Source organism: Arvicola amphibius, chromosome 2 (assembly GCF_903992535.2).
Source record: "Arvicola amphibius chromosome 2, mArvAmp1.2, whole genome shotgun sequence".
Taxonomy (NCBI): Eukaryota; Metazoa; Chordata; class Mammalia; order Rodentia; family Cricetidae; genus Arvicola; species Arvicola amphibius.
In genome coordinates, this window is record NC_052048.2 from 49,112,947 (window position 1) to 49,130,884 (window position 17,938).

Here is a 17,938-nt window from a genome sequence, read left to right on the forward strand (position 1 = left end):
GTTACATGTATACTTGGTTCCTAAGAAGCTATAATTATATGGGACCCTCCAATAATAGGAACCAGGGATTCTTAGCTAAATATCTGATTTAAGGACTGTTATCATACAGTCCTTTGTACTTTGAAAAATTTAGGAGTGGCTTTGGCTGGTTGATAACTTTGTCAGTTTCACACAAATTAGAAAGAGTTATTTGAGAAAATGCTTCCATAAGACTGCCCTGGAGATGAGCCTGTGAAACATTTTCTTAATTAATGATTCATATGGGAGGGCCCAGGTATTATAGGTGTGACACAGCTGGGAAGGTAGTCCTAGGTGCTACAAGAAAGCAGCTTGAGCAGGTCAGAAGGAGCCATCCAATAAGCAGCATTCCTCTGTGGTGTCTTCATCAGCTCCTGTCTTGAGTTCCTGTTTTGACTTCTCTCAGTGATGGACTGTTATCTGGAAGTATAAGTGAAATACTTTCCTCCTCAAGCTGCTTTTGATTATGACATTTTACCATAGCAATAGGAACTCTAAGGCAGGAATAAAACACAAAAGGGAGGGTAAAATCCTAGAAGGAACCAGGATTCAACATGAAAATGATTGTGACAGTCAAAGTTTGAACATTTAAGCAGGAAAGGAAAGAACTAACATCAGATTGTAACTCCATGTGTGTATCTTATACATACACGTCCACATCAATAAAAATAAACCAATAAATTGGAGAGAAGAGGGATTTTTTTTTTTAGAACATAAGAATCTCAGAAGTGACCACCATGCTGGCTCCTAACAGCATAGATTGTTTTGACTATTTCTGTACTTTCTGTAAACTAAAGCAAATGGACCCATCCTTGAAGGAACTTAAGGAAGACTGACACTTTTTGGTATAAAGACAACACAACAGAAATCAGAGAATCTGAATAAAAAGGACCCTGACTATTTATCATTGCTGACAAAGTTTATATGACTTTCTCCCTTAAAATTCTCATAAAACCCCAACTTTAGAATTTAGCATCCCACCAAACCATTCTAATCTTCTTTTTATTTACATACCCAAGATTTGCAAAACTGTAAGCTGAAAGTGAACCTGTGTTTTATGACTTAGACATTTTCAGATGTGTGTAGAAAGGCTCTGCTAGTTTCAAATGCCCTGGGGTAACTTTCAAAGAAATAAAAATAAAAACAAAAAAGAAAGTCATTTGACATGAAAATAAGAGTAATAGCTACTCAGATTCCACCCAATGATTACTTTCTATTCATCACCAATTACTGCTTCAGTGTTTGGGGTTACTCTCTTAGATAATTTCAAATATCCAATAGAATAATCAAAATTTATTAAGATGTGAAATTGCCCGTCATGAAAATTGATGAAACTGATATCAGAAACTGGTCTTTGGGGGATTGAAAAGGTTTTTGTTGTTATTCTTGTTTGCTTGTTTATACTTTATTTTTTTTGTGGGCACAGCCTGGGAACTATCAATAGGGAGGATCCAGATTAAGGCATTTAACAAGGGAAGAGAAAATCAGTATGGATAGGTCATTTCCAAACAGGAATCAGGGAATACCAGATAATCAATTGATTATCTTGATTATGCAATGAAGCTGTGGAAAATCCTGGCAAAATGTTTATGAAAGTTACTGTAGGAGGCCAATGCAATAAGAACACTATTGTCTAATTTTGGATACACAAACAGGGTATAAAATAAGATAAATATTATGCAATTAGTGATTTTTTTTCTGTCCAATAAAACCTCAATTTAACCATCCCATTTTTTCACTATTTTGCATTCTACTTCCTGGCCCATATACCTATATTTTGTGCACAGATTATAACAGCACGGCTCTGGAAGCTCATACCAGAAAATGGTGTTCTTCTTAGGTGTGAAGGGAATTCTGACTTAGCCAACAGGAAAGAGCATTAAGTTACTTTTCTTTTGGCTGTGAGAAAGCACCCAACCAGCAAATTCAGGAAAAACAAGGTTGATTTTGGCTTACAGCTCAAAAGTTCCTTGCAGCAGAAAGTCATGGTGCCTGGAATGTGGGGTGAGTGGTTGTACAGTCAAGAAGTAGAGAAATAAATGCAGTTAATCTAGTCTAGAAGTTTTCAGGGATATGCCCAGAGATTTATATAAATGGAGGTTTCTCTTCCACCTGCCAGTTCCTGAATAACCACTCCAAGGTTTAATATTAATAACAAACTGTTTGGCAATTAGCTCAGGTTTATTATTAACTAGCTCTTATTCTATATTTTACCATGAGGCTCATGGCTTTTTACCTCACATCTTGCTTCTCTGGCAGCTGCTGGTGTCTCCCAGACTCTGCCTTCTTTCTCCCTGTAGCACTGCTTGGGTTTCCTCCCTGGCTATATTCTACCTGGCTATTGACCAAATCAACTTCTTTATTAACCAATGACAATAAAACATATTCACATCAGACAGAAAGGCATCCCAAATCATCTCCCCTTTTCTGTCTAATTTAAAAGGAAAGTTCAAATTTTAACAATGAAAAATTACATGAAACAAAACAGGCATCAAGCAAGAATTACAGTTAACAATATTTAGTCTATTTGTGTTTGGCAAAATTAAAGAAAACACACTATCATCTATCTTATCTTTGTGAGTCTAAAGTTTCGTATCTAATTTGTTTTTCATCATAACTAAGGAAAACTATAACTATCTAGTCTTCAACTAGATGTCAATCAAAGACCCAGAAGAATATGATATTACCTAGGTAAACAGAAAGGGCATTGTAAGCAACTTCCAAAACTCTAGAAATGACAGCTATCTGGCTCCCTGGTATCTAGCAGATTTCTTAGTTAAGTAGTAAATCTGAAAGACTGTCCTGCCTATTTCAGCAAAATTCATCAGTTGCTTTCTTCTGTGTTCTGCAGAATGTCTGGTAGACTCTTCTATGAAGCAGGGATCCTGAAGGACCATCCTGCCTTGTTTTGACAAAGTTTAGTGACCATTTTGCTGTGGGCCCTGCATGTCCGGTTCATGAAACATATTGTCAAGCAGTTCAAACAAGAGCAGTTTCTTGCTCAAATGTCTAGCCTTGCCACATTGAAAGCAAACTCCAGAAGGAGGTTCTTCAGTGATCATCATTCTCTTGAAGTAATTGGTGCTGCCAGGAGCAGATGTGTCTCACTGTTGAGAAAAGTTTAAGTTCTTACAGCATATAAATGCCATATTCTGTAGATTTATGAAGTGTTTGAAGATTACCTATCCTTGTGAAATATATCCCTGTATATCTAGAAAAACTAACATGACTATAAGTTTGACTATTAATTTGTATTTTTAACCATACATTATATTTTTAATGAGCTGCATAAACATATCTTAAACAAGAGTAGAAATATATATGTATATAGTATATAATATAAATATATATAGTATAATAAAATTTGTATCAGTAAACCAAAATCCTTACCATAAAGTATTTTGATATTAACAGTTGTTTTGGGGATTAAGGTAGATTCAATAATCTACCTTTTTATCATTTCTATATAATATCTTCCTTTTATCTTTAGAAATAGGTTGATTATAAACATTAATCTTTTATAATCAGCCCCTTTTAATTGAAAACATACATTTATAAACAATACATTGGAAATTTCAGCGTAATTTTTTTACTACTTCCTGTTAATTGGGGGCATTGGTAATTTTATGAGGATACTGAGAAAATTTAAAATTATAGTTAAATAATGGCTGTAATAGTCTGTGAGGCTGCACTGTCTCAGCCAGTTGCCTTGAAGTTGCTATGGATGTTGGATCACCTGGGTCATCGTTCCCATAAGAGACCTCTTAGGGTGTCTTACTCAATCAAACCATATTAGCCTAGAAAGAACCCACAAATTATCTTCTGTGGAAAAAAAGCAGGACCGTTTTTCCAAAGCAACATATCTTTAGACCCAAATTTTGAAGTCAAGATACCTTTATGTTAGTTTAACTTAGTATCCCCCTTAGTATTATTGAATCTACCTTAATCCCCAAAACAACTGTTAATATCAAAATACTTTATGGTAAGGATTTTGGTTTACTGATACAAATTTTATTATACTATGTATATTTATATTATATACTATATACATATATATTTCTACTCTTGTTTAAGATATGTTTATGCAGCTCATTAAAAATATAATGTATGGTTAAAAATACAAATGTCTTCCTGCAGTTAGATCATAAACAATCACAAAATTAAAGAAAACACAATAGTATATAGATTCGGTGTATTTTCCATCTTTACATGGCTTATTTCTTTTATATTACTTTTACTGTCTTTTTAAAGACTTTATTTTATTAAGACTATTTTTCCATAACTGACTATACTAATTTTCTTTTTTTAAAAAGCCTATATACATTTTTTTAAACATACTGTGACCCGTTTAGAGGTTTGGTTTTTTTTTTCTGAATCTGTCTTTATCGTGTATCTGTGATCCTTTTTTGATCACTGCTTTAAACTGACAGTGGGCATGGCAAGGACCAGAGCAGGTGCTTTGACTTTGGTTCCATCCCACTTGACTTTCCAACATGGCAGAGGCATGTTTACCACTAACTCTGGGAGCCATGTTTACCACCCCAACTCTGGGAATCAGTGGTTCCAAGCCGACACCAAATAACTTGCGGTTTGCTGCCCACAAACCCCATTTATATGTTCTGTGTCAGGACTCCCGATAGAGCCAGGAAGTCGTCTCTTAAAGGAGCTGTTCATCTGCTCACCACCAGCAAACAGAGCCTATATGGAAAACCATGGCTACCAGGAAGCGTTTCTGACTCTTGTTTTGTTTGTCTAGAATCCTTTTTTTTTTTTCTTAAAGCTTTTTAGGCTTTATGTGGATATATGTGTTTTTCATTGGTACCTTTGTAACTGGAAGTTTTCTCTACTGACTACCAGTTCCCAACTAGCCACTCTGAGGTTTAATATTAATTGCAAACTGTTATCTTAGCTCAGGCTTTTTATTAACTAGCTCTTACAACTTAAATTAACCCATTTCTATTATTTTATATTTTACCATGAGGCTTGTTACCTCACATCTTGCTTTCCTGACAGCTGCTGGTGTTTCCCAGATTCTGCCTTCTTTCTCCCTGTGTCTCTGCTTGGGTTTCCTTCCTGGCTCTATTCTGCCTGGCTATTGGCCAAATTAGCTTCTTTATTAACCATGGTAATAAAACATATTCACAGCATACAGAGGAGCATCCCACATCAGATTTGTCTCCAAGATGATTCTAGTTCTTGCCCAATTGTCAAAGTCAGCCATCATAGGAGGGTTTTGCATTTGGAGAATGCACCATGCTATCTACAAAGCAAGAATAAAACTCTGGTGTGAAGGGAGGGGTCAGGTATAGAGGTGGATGGAGAAGAAACAACACTGTTTCCAGGGAAATGGGACTCTTGCTTAGGACTGTTTATCTCCATGTTTCTGCCTCAAAAGGGAAATGCATGTAGTGTAAGAAAGAAACTTTTGTGTCAGAGAACATAGTTCAAGACTTCTAAGAGAAATCAGTGGCCCCATGGGGTTGGTTTTGTAAGATTACACTTATTTAATTAGTCTGGTTATATATTATGAGGACAGACAATAATTAGTGCTTTGTTTTTCAGCTTTATGATGCACAATTTAATAAAGCTTGTATATATGAATGAATACAACATGATACATACATACTGTGAAAGTATTTCTGAAACCAAAGCAATTACAACATCCAGCACCTCAGAGTTATGGCCATCATTTGTCTATGTGTGAGTACCTAAAACCTGCCCTCTTAGCTGAGCTGGTGTTAACCATCATCAGAGCAGGAGCTATTATCTTCACACTCACTGTTTGATCTCTATATAAATTCATCTTACAACTACATTTGTACACTAGACCAGCATCTCCATTTCTCCTACATGCCACTGCCAATCTTGACTATCAATTTAAATGATCAGAGAGATCCTGGGAGATGACTAAAGAATGTCTTGGTTATATCTGGGAGGGCATTTCCAGAAAGGACTGCCTAATGAGGTTACATCTGCTCAGAATGTAGCTAGGTGTGTGGACTGACTGCAAGGGGAAAAGGGAAGAATTCAATGACCATGAGGTTCGTCATCTCCATTTTTGCTCTGTCTTTTCTCTCCTGCCCCTTCTCCTGGGTGGTTGTATGTTTCATCTTAGAGGGCCTCAATAGAACTGAGAGGCAGAGGGAGGGTGATACCTCCACTGGTATTGAGTCACCCACCCTTACCTATCCTCCAATGTCACTGCTTTTAGGTGCTAGGCCTTTGGTCTCAGACTGAATGATACCACTAGCCACTTTCCTAGAGCTGCTCTCTCTCAATATCCATAGTTGTATGGGCTACATTTTATAGTTAAACTCCTCAATAAGCGTATCTTTAACAAGATGTTTATAGCGTACATGTGTGTGTGTGACCTGTTGATTATTTTTCCCCAGAGAAACCCTGAGTGGCAGAACAAGGAGCCTTAGCACATGATAGTCAGGTACTCTGGGCTTGTTCACTGCCCCAAAGGAGTAATCAGAGACACTCTAGGTGACAATGTGTGCTTTATTAGACCCCTTCCAGGCTGGTTGCAGCACAAGAAATGAGCAGTCATTAGACAGCTCTTTCCTAGAATGCTATTATCTCCTTATTATAAAGAATGCCTTCAGTTGAGTGGAATGTCAGCTACCCTTTAATTTCTTCCTGCCTCTTGGCTCTCACCATCCTTCTGCTCCTCGGCTCCTATATTGAGCTTCCTGCTTTGTTCTTTCTGCTGCAGCAGGGCACAGAGATGCCCTGGTACTCATTGCTAGAAGGTTGTGATTGTCACTGAATCTGAGCAGGTGCCACTGTATTCATGAGGTACTTGTCCCCACTAATGCTCTAGGTGTGAGTCTTCTCATTTCTCTAAGAGGAATGATCATAAATGAACCCCTTTTAGCCAGGAGGCTGTTTAACTGAGGTCCCTTGCCTCTGAGGGGATACGGTCTAGAGAGAATTTGGGGAAAGAGAGACTGTCAAAATATGTATGCTGTACTAAACTCCCTAAGATAAAATTAGCCCACTTTCCCCCTTGGTTGTAATGGTCATAAACACAAATAAAAAAAAAATCAAAGCAACCAAGAAAATGTAAGGGTTAAAACCATTCAAGGATTCTCTGCAGTATGAATAATAAAAACCCAGAGACATATTTTGGAGTTCAAGCTGAAGGTCAGAAAAGCAAAGTAGCCAAGCCACTAGAGATCTTACCTCTAACAAGGCACAGACAAAGGGAAGATCCTGCAATGCTCTCCACCAACCTCAGACTCCATGCTCCACTGAGTTCCTGTCTCTTCCTCTTTCTATTCCTCTCTCTGCCCAACCATATCACTCCTGTCTCCATCTCCCTGTGCTGGGATTAAAGGCGTGTGATCCCAAGTGCTGGGATCACCTTTGTGTGAGCTCTGTTTCTCTTTTAGACAGATTCAATCTTGTGTGACCCAGGGTGGCCTTGAACTCACAGAGATCTATCTGTCTTTGTCTGCTTAGTCCTGGGATTAAAGGTGTATGCCACCACTCCCTGGCCTGTATGACTTACTAGTATGACCTCTTTGCCCTCTGATAGTCAGGCAAGCTTTATTTATTAAAACACAAATAATATACCACTACAATCCCCACTGTTCATACATAGCATGTAACAGTCCAGTGAGTCACTATTTCATGACTTTATTATCCAAATGGTCCAAACACCATGCATGAATGAGCTGAGCTGGCACACAGTGGGATGGTGGTGGTGTCTCCCAGCAGACATACCTCCTTCCAGCCTCCTTCCTCCCTAAAAGTCAGCGTGGACTGAGACTCCCAAAGGGACCACAAATGTTATAGTAACTGGCAATTCTCTTCACTTGGCATGCTATGTGGATTTGTGAACTGCTTCATTTCTGAACGTGTGCAACAGGTTTGAACAATTTTAAATAAGGACCCATTAGACAGCAGACACTCGATTAAAGGCAGAAAATGAAGATGATTAGCCTGGAGGTCTGTGTTCCTCACTGCACACTCAGACTAACAGGGGAGTCGAAGGCATTATTCAACCACATCATAACCATCAGGTGACAAATGCAAATTGAGTGCCACAGAGGACAGGTGCAGGGAACCATGGGTGCTTGTGGAAGGGCAGTTAACCTAGTAGAGAGTGAAGTGGCCTCAGGCTACACGAAAACAGAGAAGGAGTACTCTAACTTCTCAGAAGCCTGTATATTGTAGACTGTTCTGCAGACAGGCTTATAGATAATCATTGAATCTAATTTCCTAATGTTCTGCATTTTTCCAGTGCTGAAAACAGTACTATCATGAGCTATTTGTATTCTCCTAATTAACTAGATGGAGTATCCATTTCCTGTATCCGAACCTTGCCCATGCTATTTTTCCATCCTTACCCTCTGTATCTGATTGTATTCTCTTATATCTGAGGGGAGACATACTAGTAGGGCTGTGGGGATGCTCCAGTTGATAAAGTGATTGCTCCACAAGCACTAGGACCTGAGTTTGATCCCCTAGAACCCACACATTAAAAGTCAGGTGTGGAGCTGTACTTGCTGTGGAAGGGGCTCAGTGGTAGAGCAAGGCAGGTCTCTGGACATCGCTGGAGTCAGCCTAGCCTATTTGATGAGCTCCAGATCATTGAGAGATTCTGCCTCAAAAAGTAAGGTGATGGCTGCTGAGGACCAACACCTATGGTTGTCTTCTTGCCTTCACACACATGCTTTCACATATACGCCCATAAACACATGGAAACACACACACACACACACACACACACACACACACACACAAATATCCAAAAAAGTAACACTTTTTTATTAAATGGTGGCTCACAGGGCAATCCCCCCTGCCCACACCAGTGAGACACTAGATACTTTAGGTGATTGTCTTGTGTAGATACACACATTTCACACAGAGTAATATGTTATAACATGAGGGTCTGCTTGTTGGGGTTTCTGTCCTGCCCAATTTCCACAGCCAGTAAGTCCCAAAGAAAACCACACAGAGAGCTCTGCATAAGTTATAAACTGATTGGCCCATTAACTCAGGCTTCGTATTAGCTCTTATAACATATATTAGCCCATTATTCTAGTATATGTTAGCCACATGGCTCAGTACCTTTTTCAGCAGGGTAGGTCACATCCTGCTTTTTTGGTGTCTGGGCAGGACTCCCGAGGAATGGGATTCCTCCTTCCCAGAATTCTCCTTTTCTCATTGACCTGCCTCTATTTCCTGTCTGGTTTTCCTGCCTATACTTCCTGCCTGGCTACTGGCCAATCAGCACTTATTTAAAATGTAATTGACAGAATACAGAATTGTTCCACACCAATATGTCAGTTAACAATAGGTATACCTTTGGAGAAATGCTTCTTCTGTGGTCCTCCTTCAAACATCAAAGAGTATGTAGACACATCTTACATAGTTGTCTTAGGGTTTCTACTGTTATGAAGGGACACCACGACCATGACAATTCTCATAAAGGAAAACATTTAATTGGAGCTGGCTTACAGTTTCAAAGGTTAAGTCTGTTATCATGATGGTGGGACATGGAAGCATGCAGGCAGACATGGTACTGGAGAAGGAGTTGAAATTTCTACATCTTGTCTACAAGCAGCAGCTTGAACACTGAGTGCAGCTTGAACATATGTGGCACCTCATCAGAGAAGAGGTGCCTACCCATGCTTCAGAACCCAGTTGAAATTGTGCCTATTATTATTATTATTATTATTATTATTATTATTATTAATTGTTATTTAGAACACTGCGTGGCCCGTTAGCTCTAACTTTTTATTGGCTAACTCTTACATCTTAATTTAACCCATCTCGATTAATCTGTTTATCACCATGAGGTCGTGGACTACCAACAAAGTTTCAGCATGTCTCGGCGGCAGATCCATGGAGTCTCTGACTCTGCCTTCTTCCTCCCAGCATTCAGTTCCAACTTTATAAGTACTTTTCAAGGCCTGTAGTAGTCTCCCCATATGGCCCTATGAAGCACACATCATTTCCCATGGGGAAACATCTCTGACTTCCCATCATGTACTTGACCTCATATTCTCACTTCCAGAAGGACAAGAAACCTCTGCTCCTACTTGATGAACTTGCTAGTGTACCCACATTTTTCCTGATTAAATTATGCTGGGAGCTGAAAACCACATCTGATCAGTATTTTATTCTGGGCCCTGATGCTTCTAGGCAGGTACTAAAAGCTTCAAGAATTTTTGGTGGCTGAGTGGTGTCTTAGCTATTTTTCTATTGCTGTTAAGAAACACTATGACCAATGGGAACTGTAGAAGAAAGCGTTTACTGGAGCTTGCAGTTTCCAAGGGTGAGTCCATGACCATCATGGTGGCCAGACCATGCTGGGCCAGAAGCTGAGGGATTATACCTGATCTACAAACATGATGCAGAGCTAACTGGGAATGGCTTGGACTTTTGAAACCTCAGAGTCTGCTCCGATGATCCACCTTCTCCTCTGAGACCACACCTCCCAATCTTTTCCAAACATTCCACCAACTAGACACCAAGTATTCAAACATATGAGCCTATGGGGTTATTCTTGTTTAAACCACCACAAGTGATAAGCATGCATATTCATATTTATTGTCTCTCTCTGTCTTTCTTCCTGGTCATGCATATTTAACAGATTAAAATAATCTCACTGAGGCTGGGTACTATGAGTATAAACCAGAAAAGCAGAGCTTACCTCTGGCTACTTTTGAGAATTAAAACCATACTTAAATTTTTTCAACTTCCATTGGAGCATCCCTTTCTCTCAGGGAAGTCATTGATATCTGTGATCTCAATTGCTATCTTAGAATTATCCTTTTGTTTAACCTGATTGAATATTCAAGGTTTGTAGGAGAATTCTTCTGTCCCATAAATCAGTTCCCAAACAACCACACAGAGACTTGTTTAGGCTTATCTCCAGACAGCTCTTACAACTTAAATTGACTCATTTCTACTAATCTGTGTGCTTCCCTGAGGCTCGTTTACCTCATCTATGAACTTCCCTTGTTATTTCTCCCACATCTAGCTTATAACTCTAAAGACTATGCCCTTCTTCCAAGCATTCTTTCTGTCCTGAAAATTCTGCCTAGCCAATGGCCAGTTAGCTCTTTATTAACCAATCAGAGTAATAAATATTTACTGTAGTGATGAGCTGCGGGCTGCATTCCCTTCGCCCGGCTCCTGGTAACCCGGCTAGCTTTACCCTGAAATAATTACACAGAAACTGTATTCTTTTAAACACTACCTGGCCCATTATTTTCAGCCTCTTATTCACAACTTGACTAACCCATATTTAATAATATATGTAACACCATGAGCAGTGTCTTACCGGGAAGTTTCTAGCGTACGTCCATCTTGGGCTGGAGCTTCATCGCATCTGGTTGCAGAGGCAGGGCAATTGTCTGAGTCATCTACCTCACTTCCTTCTTCCTGTTCTGTCTACTCCACCCACCTATTTTCTAACCTATTAGGCCAAACAGTTTTCTTTATTAATTAACCAATGAAATCAACAGATTGATAGAAGACCCGCCTCCATCATTTCCCCTTTTTCTGTTTAAACAAAAAGGAAAGGCTTTAACTTTAACATAGTAAAATTACATATAACAAAACAGTTATCATGCAAAAATTACAGTTACAATATTTATATCTACTTTATCTTTTATCATAACAAAGGAAAACAACTATAACTATCTATTCTTCTTCAGCTCCATCAAAGACTCCAGAAGGACACAATATTACCTAAGTAAATAAGAAATATGCTATTTCCAAACTCTAGAAATCACAGAGACATCTCGCTGCCTGGACAGTCACCCAAAGTTCTTTTGTATTGTTGGGGCATCTATCTTTGGCCTATAGGCCCATAAGTATCCAGCAGACATTTCTATGAAGCAGGAAATTTCGAAGGCAATTCAGTCACTATCTGCTGTGTCCTGCAGAATGTCTCGCAGACTCTTTCTTGAATCAGGAACCCCGAAAGATCATCTCACATTTAGGCAAGTTCAGCAGTCCTCTCTCTAAGGGTTCTCTGTATCCAGTTTATGCAATAGTCCAGGCAAGAGCAGTTTCTTGCCCAAATGGCTATCAAACTCCATAAAGATCCTCTTCGATGCCCATCATCTTCTTGAAGTAGATTGGTGCTGCCAGGAGCAGACATGTCTCATAGTCATGAACAGTCCTAAGTTATTAAAACATTTAATGCGATATTCTGTAGTCTTTGAAAGATATGAAGAATGCCTATTTAACTTAAACATATCTCTATATATCTAGAAAATCTAACTAACATGACTACAAGCTTGACTATTATCCATGATTATCCATTAACAACCTATATTTCCTAATTATACATTACATTTTTAAATGAATTACACAATCACAATACCTTAATCAAGAGCAGATCTACATATACATATAACAAAATTGACCTTAAAATCTATACCAATGCAAATTATTCATATCTATATCATCTCCCCCTTTAAATGTAAAAGAACATTTATAAACAATATTTGGGAACATGGGCGCAGTTATTTCTCTCCAAACTGCTTCCTGCTGAATGGGGGCGCTGTTAATCAGATCTTTCATGGTGTAACGTGTGCCAGGTTCATCTCAGTCATCAGTTGGGTAAAGTAATTTTCTGAAGGTGTTCACTGCAACCTTTCAGGAGGGTGTGGTCTATCATACCATATTGGGATAGATGCAATCCATAGGGTCTCATTTTCTGTAAAAACAAAAGAAGAATCTCTTTTCCAAAGTATCATATCCTTAGATACAACTTCTGAAGTCAAGGTATTTTCAAGATATCTTTCTTGGATTAGTTCAGCAGCATTTCTAAACAAATATCTTTTAGCAGCTGTTGCTTCTTCCTCAGCATTCAAACAATTCAAAGAGAGCATAATAGTATACAGCATCAAGATTCTCTGTGTATTTTCCATCTTTGTGCGGCTTTATTTTAACCTCTATTTCTTTTATTTTTACTTTTATTTTTTGAGACAGGTTCTCTGTATATCTTTGTCCTGGAATAACTCTGTAGACCAGGCTGTCCTTGAATTCTCAGAAATCTGTCTGTCTCTGCCTCCCAGGCATTGGGATTAAAGGCGTGTGCTACCACACCTTGAAGTCACAGAGGTCAATCTCTGTCTCCCAAGTGTTGGGATTAAAGATATGTACTATCACACCCAACTACTTTCTTTCTTCCTTTTTTACCCTAAGAACTTTAATCTTTAGCATGCATATATTTTTAACACAGTGTAAATCATTTAGAATGATTTAGTAAATCATTTCTTTGTTTTTCAATCTCTCTTTACTGTATCTCTCCATTTCTGACCATATGAGCCTTTAAATTACTGAGCAATATGAGTAGAATTCAAGCCACGGCTTTGCTGGCTAGATCCAGCCCATTCCTTAGCTTTCCAACCTCATGGGGGAGGTACCCACTGTAGCTATTTTTATTGCCACAACTCTATGTCGTTTTCAAGGTCCCTGCCAGCAAGCAAGCTGCAACAGTGTTAAACAACAATCAAAAGCTCCATAGTCAGGATCGCCTGCTTGAAAGAGTCAGAGTTTGCCCTGGCAGGATGGCCCAGAAAGCTGGCATTTTAAAACAGCACAGCTTTTTCCCTGCTACGGCTGAAAACCGAAAAACACACGTTCAGACCCGAGAAATTGCTGCTACCAAGAAGCCATGCTTTACTCTATTCTTTCCCAAACTTTCTCAAGCTTTCTGTGGATTCAGTTATCCACGTTGGGCGCCAATTTACAGTGAACCAAAGGATTATTCCCGCTTTTTATCCAATTAAAATAGAAAGTTTTAACCTTAGCGTAGCAAAATTATATATAATAAAAATAGTTGTCAAGAAAGAGTTACAGTTACACCATCCAGTTCATTTGTATTTGGCAAATTTGAGAAAATATTTTATATTATTATCATACTATCTTTGTGAGTCTAAAGTTTTACACCTAATTTACTTTTTAACCATAACTAAGGAAAACTGTAAGTCTAACTATTTATTCTTTAACTCCATCAAAGACCCCAGAAGGGTGTGTAATATTACCTAATGACAGACACATTTGCCTGCCTGAGCAATCATCCAAAGTTCCTTTGTAATGTTGGGACAGCTGACTTTGGCCTACAGGCCTACTACATCTGACAAACTTTTTGAGAAGCAGAGATATTTGAAGAACTATCTTTCCTTGTCTTGGCAAAGTTTGAGAGTTACTTTCTTTTGCATCTGTGTGTCTAGTTTGGACTGTATACTGTCAGCAATTAAGGCAAAGGCATTTTTTCCCAAAATGGCTAGTTTTTGTCATAAAAATATCCATATGAAGGTTCTTGGATGCCTTTCATCTTTTTTGGAAGTAAATTGGTGCTGTCAGGAGCAGATGTGTCACTGTCATGAAAAGTCTTAGGTTATTAAACATATTAAATGGTATTTTCTATAGGTCTTCAAAGTGTTTGAAGACCATCTATCAAAATATGTTTAACCTTGATAACATACCTAATATGATTACAACTTTGATTATTATAGATGACTATTAACATGTATTTTTAAATTATACATTACATTTTAAATGAGTTGTATAAGAACAATAAATACCCTCAACAAGAGTAGAAACGTACATATAGTATAGCAAAAGTTGCTTTACATTTGTATCAATAAACCAAAATTTATACCAATGTAAAATAACAAATTGTAACCAACCCCCCTAAACAATAACAAACATTTGTAATTTATTGAATAACCAAAAGCCACCCATACCCCATCCCTTATGAATGAGGGCATTGTTCTCTAGACAAATTTCTGTTATCTGTGTGTGCAGGTATCTTTGGGAAAACCTTGAGAAAATCAGCATAATTGTTAGGTCTTGGATGGAATAGTTTGTGAGGCTGGACCATCTCAGCCAGCAACCTTGAAGCTGTTTTAGGTGCAGAATTCTGAGGAGACTATAACAGGGCATTTTGAGATGTTGGATCACCTGGGCCATTCATTTTTATTGGTCTCTGGTCCCCTTGATCTGAAAATACATAAACTTTTAAATGTAACATAAACATCTGCATTAATACAAGCATAGACTGTGTATTATACATAAGTTAGCCAAAGATCATTTTTTTTTGTTTTATGTTTGAGTAGGTAAAATATATGATACATGGTTTGTAGTTTTTCTACGTTTATTTCTTTATGTCTTCAGTCAAGATTTTCAGAGGGTCTTCCCCAATTAAACCTGACCCATATAAACCTGGAATTAATTCGTAGCCTCTTATTTCCCATGGAAATAAAAGGAAGATCTCTTCCCCAAAGTTACATTTTTTTGACTTCTTTTTTTAAAAGTTAATATAGCCCTGGAGTATCTAGGTTGATTCAATTTACAATCCCATGTCTGTCAGCAGCTGTCACTTGTTCATCAGCATTCAAAAAATTCAAAATCAACACAACATCATACAGGATCCAGATTCTGTGTATTTTCCATCTTATGTTGCCTTTTCTTTTTATAACTTTGACTCTCTCTTTAAAGATTTACCATTATTTTAAAATTATTTATTTCTATGGCTGTCTATACTCATACTCTTTCTCCTTTCTTTCCCAAGCCTTTGTATACTTTTAAACACACTGAAACCCATTTAGAGTTTTTATTTTTTCCAATCTGGATCTGTCTTTACTGAATATCTCTATTCTCATCTGACTGCATGAGCCTTTAACCTGTTCAGCAGTGTGGCTAGGACTTACACTTTGGCTTTGACAGCTGGTTGTGCCCTACTCTTTGGTTGGTACAAGATGAGTTCTTTGCCCCACAGGCCTGGCCAAGAGCCAGGTTTATTAACTAGGAACTACATTCAGTCCCCCAGCTCTGGGATTCCAGTGCCCATGCTAAGACAGGCATTATAACTTAGTTTTGTTTTTATTTTTAAGATTTTCTCAGGCCCTATATGTAACTTTGGTCCCCATGTTGGGCACCATTTGTAGGTAGACTTTTCTGTACAGCCAGCCAGATAACTACACAGAGACTTATTATTAATTATAAATGCTCAGCCAATACCTTAGGTTTGTCTCCAACTAGTTCTCACCACTTAAATTAACTAATTTCTACTAATCTATGTGCTCCCTCCCCCAAGGCTTGCTTACCTCATCTATGAACTTCCCATGTTTCTTCTTCTGCATCTGGCTCCTGACTCCCAAGAGTCATTCTTCTTCTTCCCAGCATTCTCTCTGTCCTGAAAATCCTGCCTAGCAATTGGCCCGTCAGCTCTTTGTTAACCAATTAGAGTAATACATATTCACAGTGAACAAAAGGATTATTCCACAGCAAAGGTTGACAGGCTCATGGCAAGATTTATCTAACCTCAGGATGTATAAGCTTCTTTAAAGATAAAGAAAAGATATATATATATATATATATATATATATATATATATATATATGTGTGTGTGTGTGTGTGTGTGTGTGTGTGTGTGTGTGTGTGTGTGTGTATCTCCATTTATAATTTCAAAACAACAGAATGCATGTTTCATAAAGATAGACTCCTACTGTGTATTCCAAGCTGGCTTTGAACTCATGATCCCTATACTCAGATGCCAGGTGTGTTCCACCATGCCTGGCCATGTAGCACATACTCTGATTTCAGTTTTCTATGTTTTTAAAGTTTAGTTCCCGCAAGAGCTCTTTCCCATTTTACAGATGAGGAAACATACTTGTATAGTTTTGATACCAGCAAGAACACCCTGGAATGTGTTGAATATGCGAACCAGCAAGGGAGAGAGGCTCATATAAATACTTTGGGCTGTAAATATGGTTAGAGTTACTTACCTACGATTTTCCAAAAATGACTATCTCAATACAGTAAATACAGTATACAATAAATTGTTTCTTTTTGTTGTCTTGAAAGCCAATGCAGCCGTGAATATTATACACAAATAGGTTCCATGCAAAACTAATGATTTGAAGGGACACTGCAATGTCTAGAGTGACAGCAGGTGGTCATTAGATTATAAGAAGAGGAAAATGTGTTTGATCACTACAAAATAGGGGTCTCCTCCTGAAGGGAAAGGAAAGTCAAGAGTTTGCAATTTCTGTAATGACTGGGCTAGAGTCCAGCCCAGTCCTGCATCCCCTTCAGATGAATGAACCATTTATCTAAGTGATATCCTGCAGGGAGACTTGGGGCTTCTCTTCCACCACAACAGGGATCTGATGAAGTCTTACATGATACATCCTAACTCAATTCTTTACTGGCTGGGGAACCTTGACTGAATTTCACAACTTTTATGCACCTGTTTCCTTAGCTGAAGAAAATGAAAATTAAAAGCCACCCAGTCCCCAGAGCTGTTGAGAGAATCCCATCAAAAGACTCATATACCGCATTGGGTCCAATTTCAAGCATCCCATAAACTTTCAGAAATATTAGCTACTATTATTTTATAAGCACTAAGTTCAGATACCTTCTTTAAAGGAGAAAGGGACAAATCTTTTTGACTTTGAGGGCCATATTCCCTCTGAAGAAACAATTTTTATTTAATGGAAATTATTTATTTATTTAATGGAAATAATAACCATTATATAAAGAGGTGGTTGTGCTCCTATAAGGATTTACTCACACAAATAAGATGCAGATTAAATTTGACCTGAGGGTCTGTAGTGATCTGAATAAGAATGCCTCCCATAGGCTCATATATTTGAGTGTCTAGTCACCAGGGAGTAAAACTGTTTGAAAGACTTAGAAGGTGTAGTCTTTCAGAGAAAGAGTCTCACTGGAGGTGGGCTTTGAGGTTTTAAAAGCCCATGTCAGGCCCCTTTTCTCTTTCTCTGCCTGTGAATCAGGGTGTAAAGCTCTCAGCTACTGCCCTAGCCCTAGTCCTGTCTGTATGCTGCCATGCTCCCACTGTGATGGTTGTGGATTCACCTTCTGAAACTGTAAAGAAGCTCCCAATTAAAAGCTTTCCTTTCTAAGGGTTGCTTTT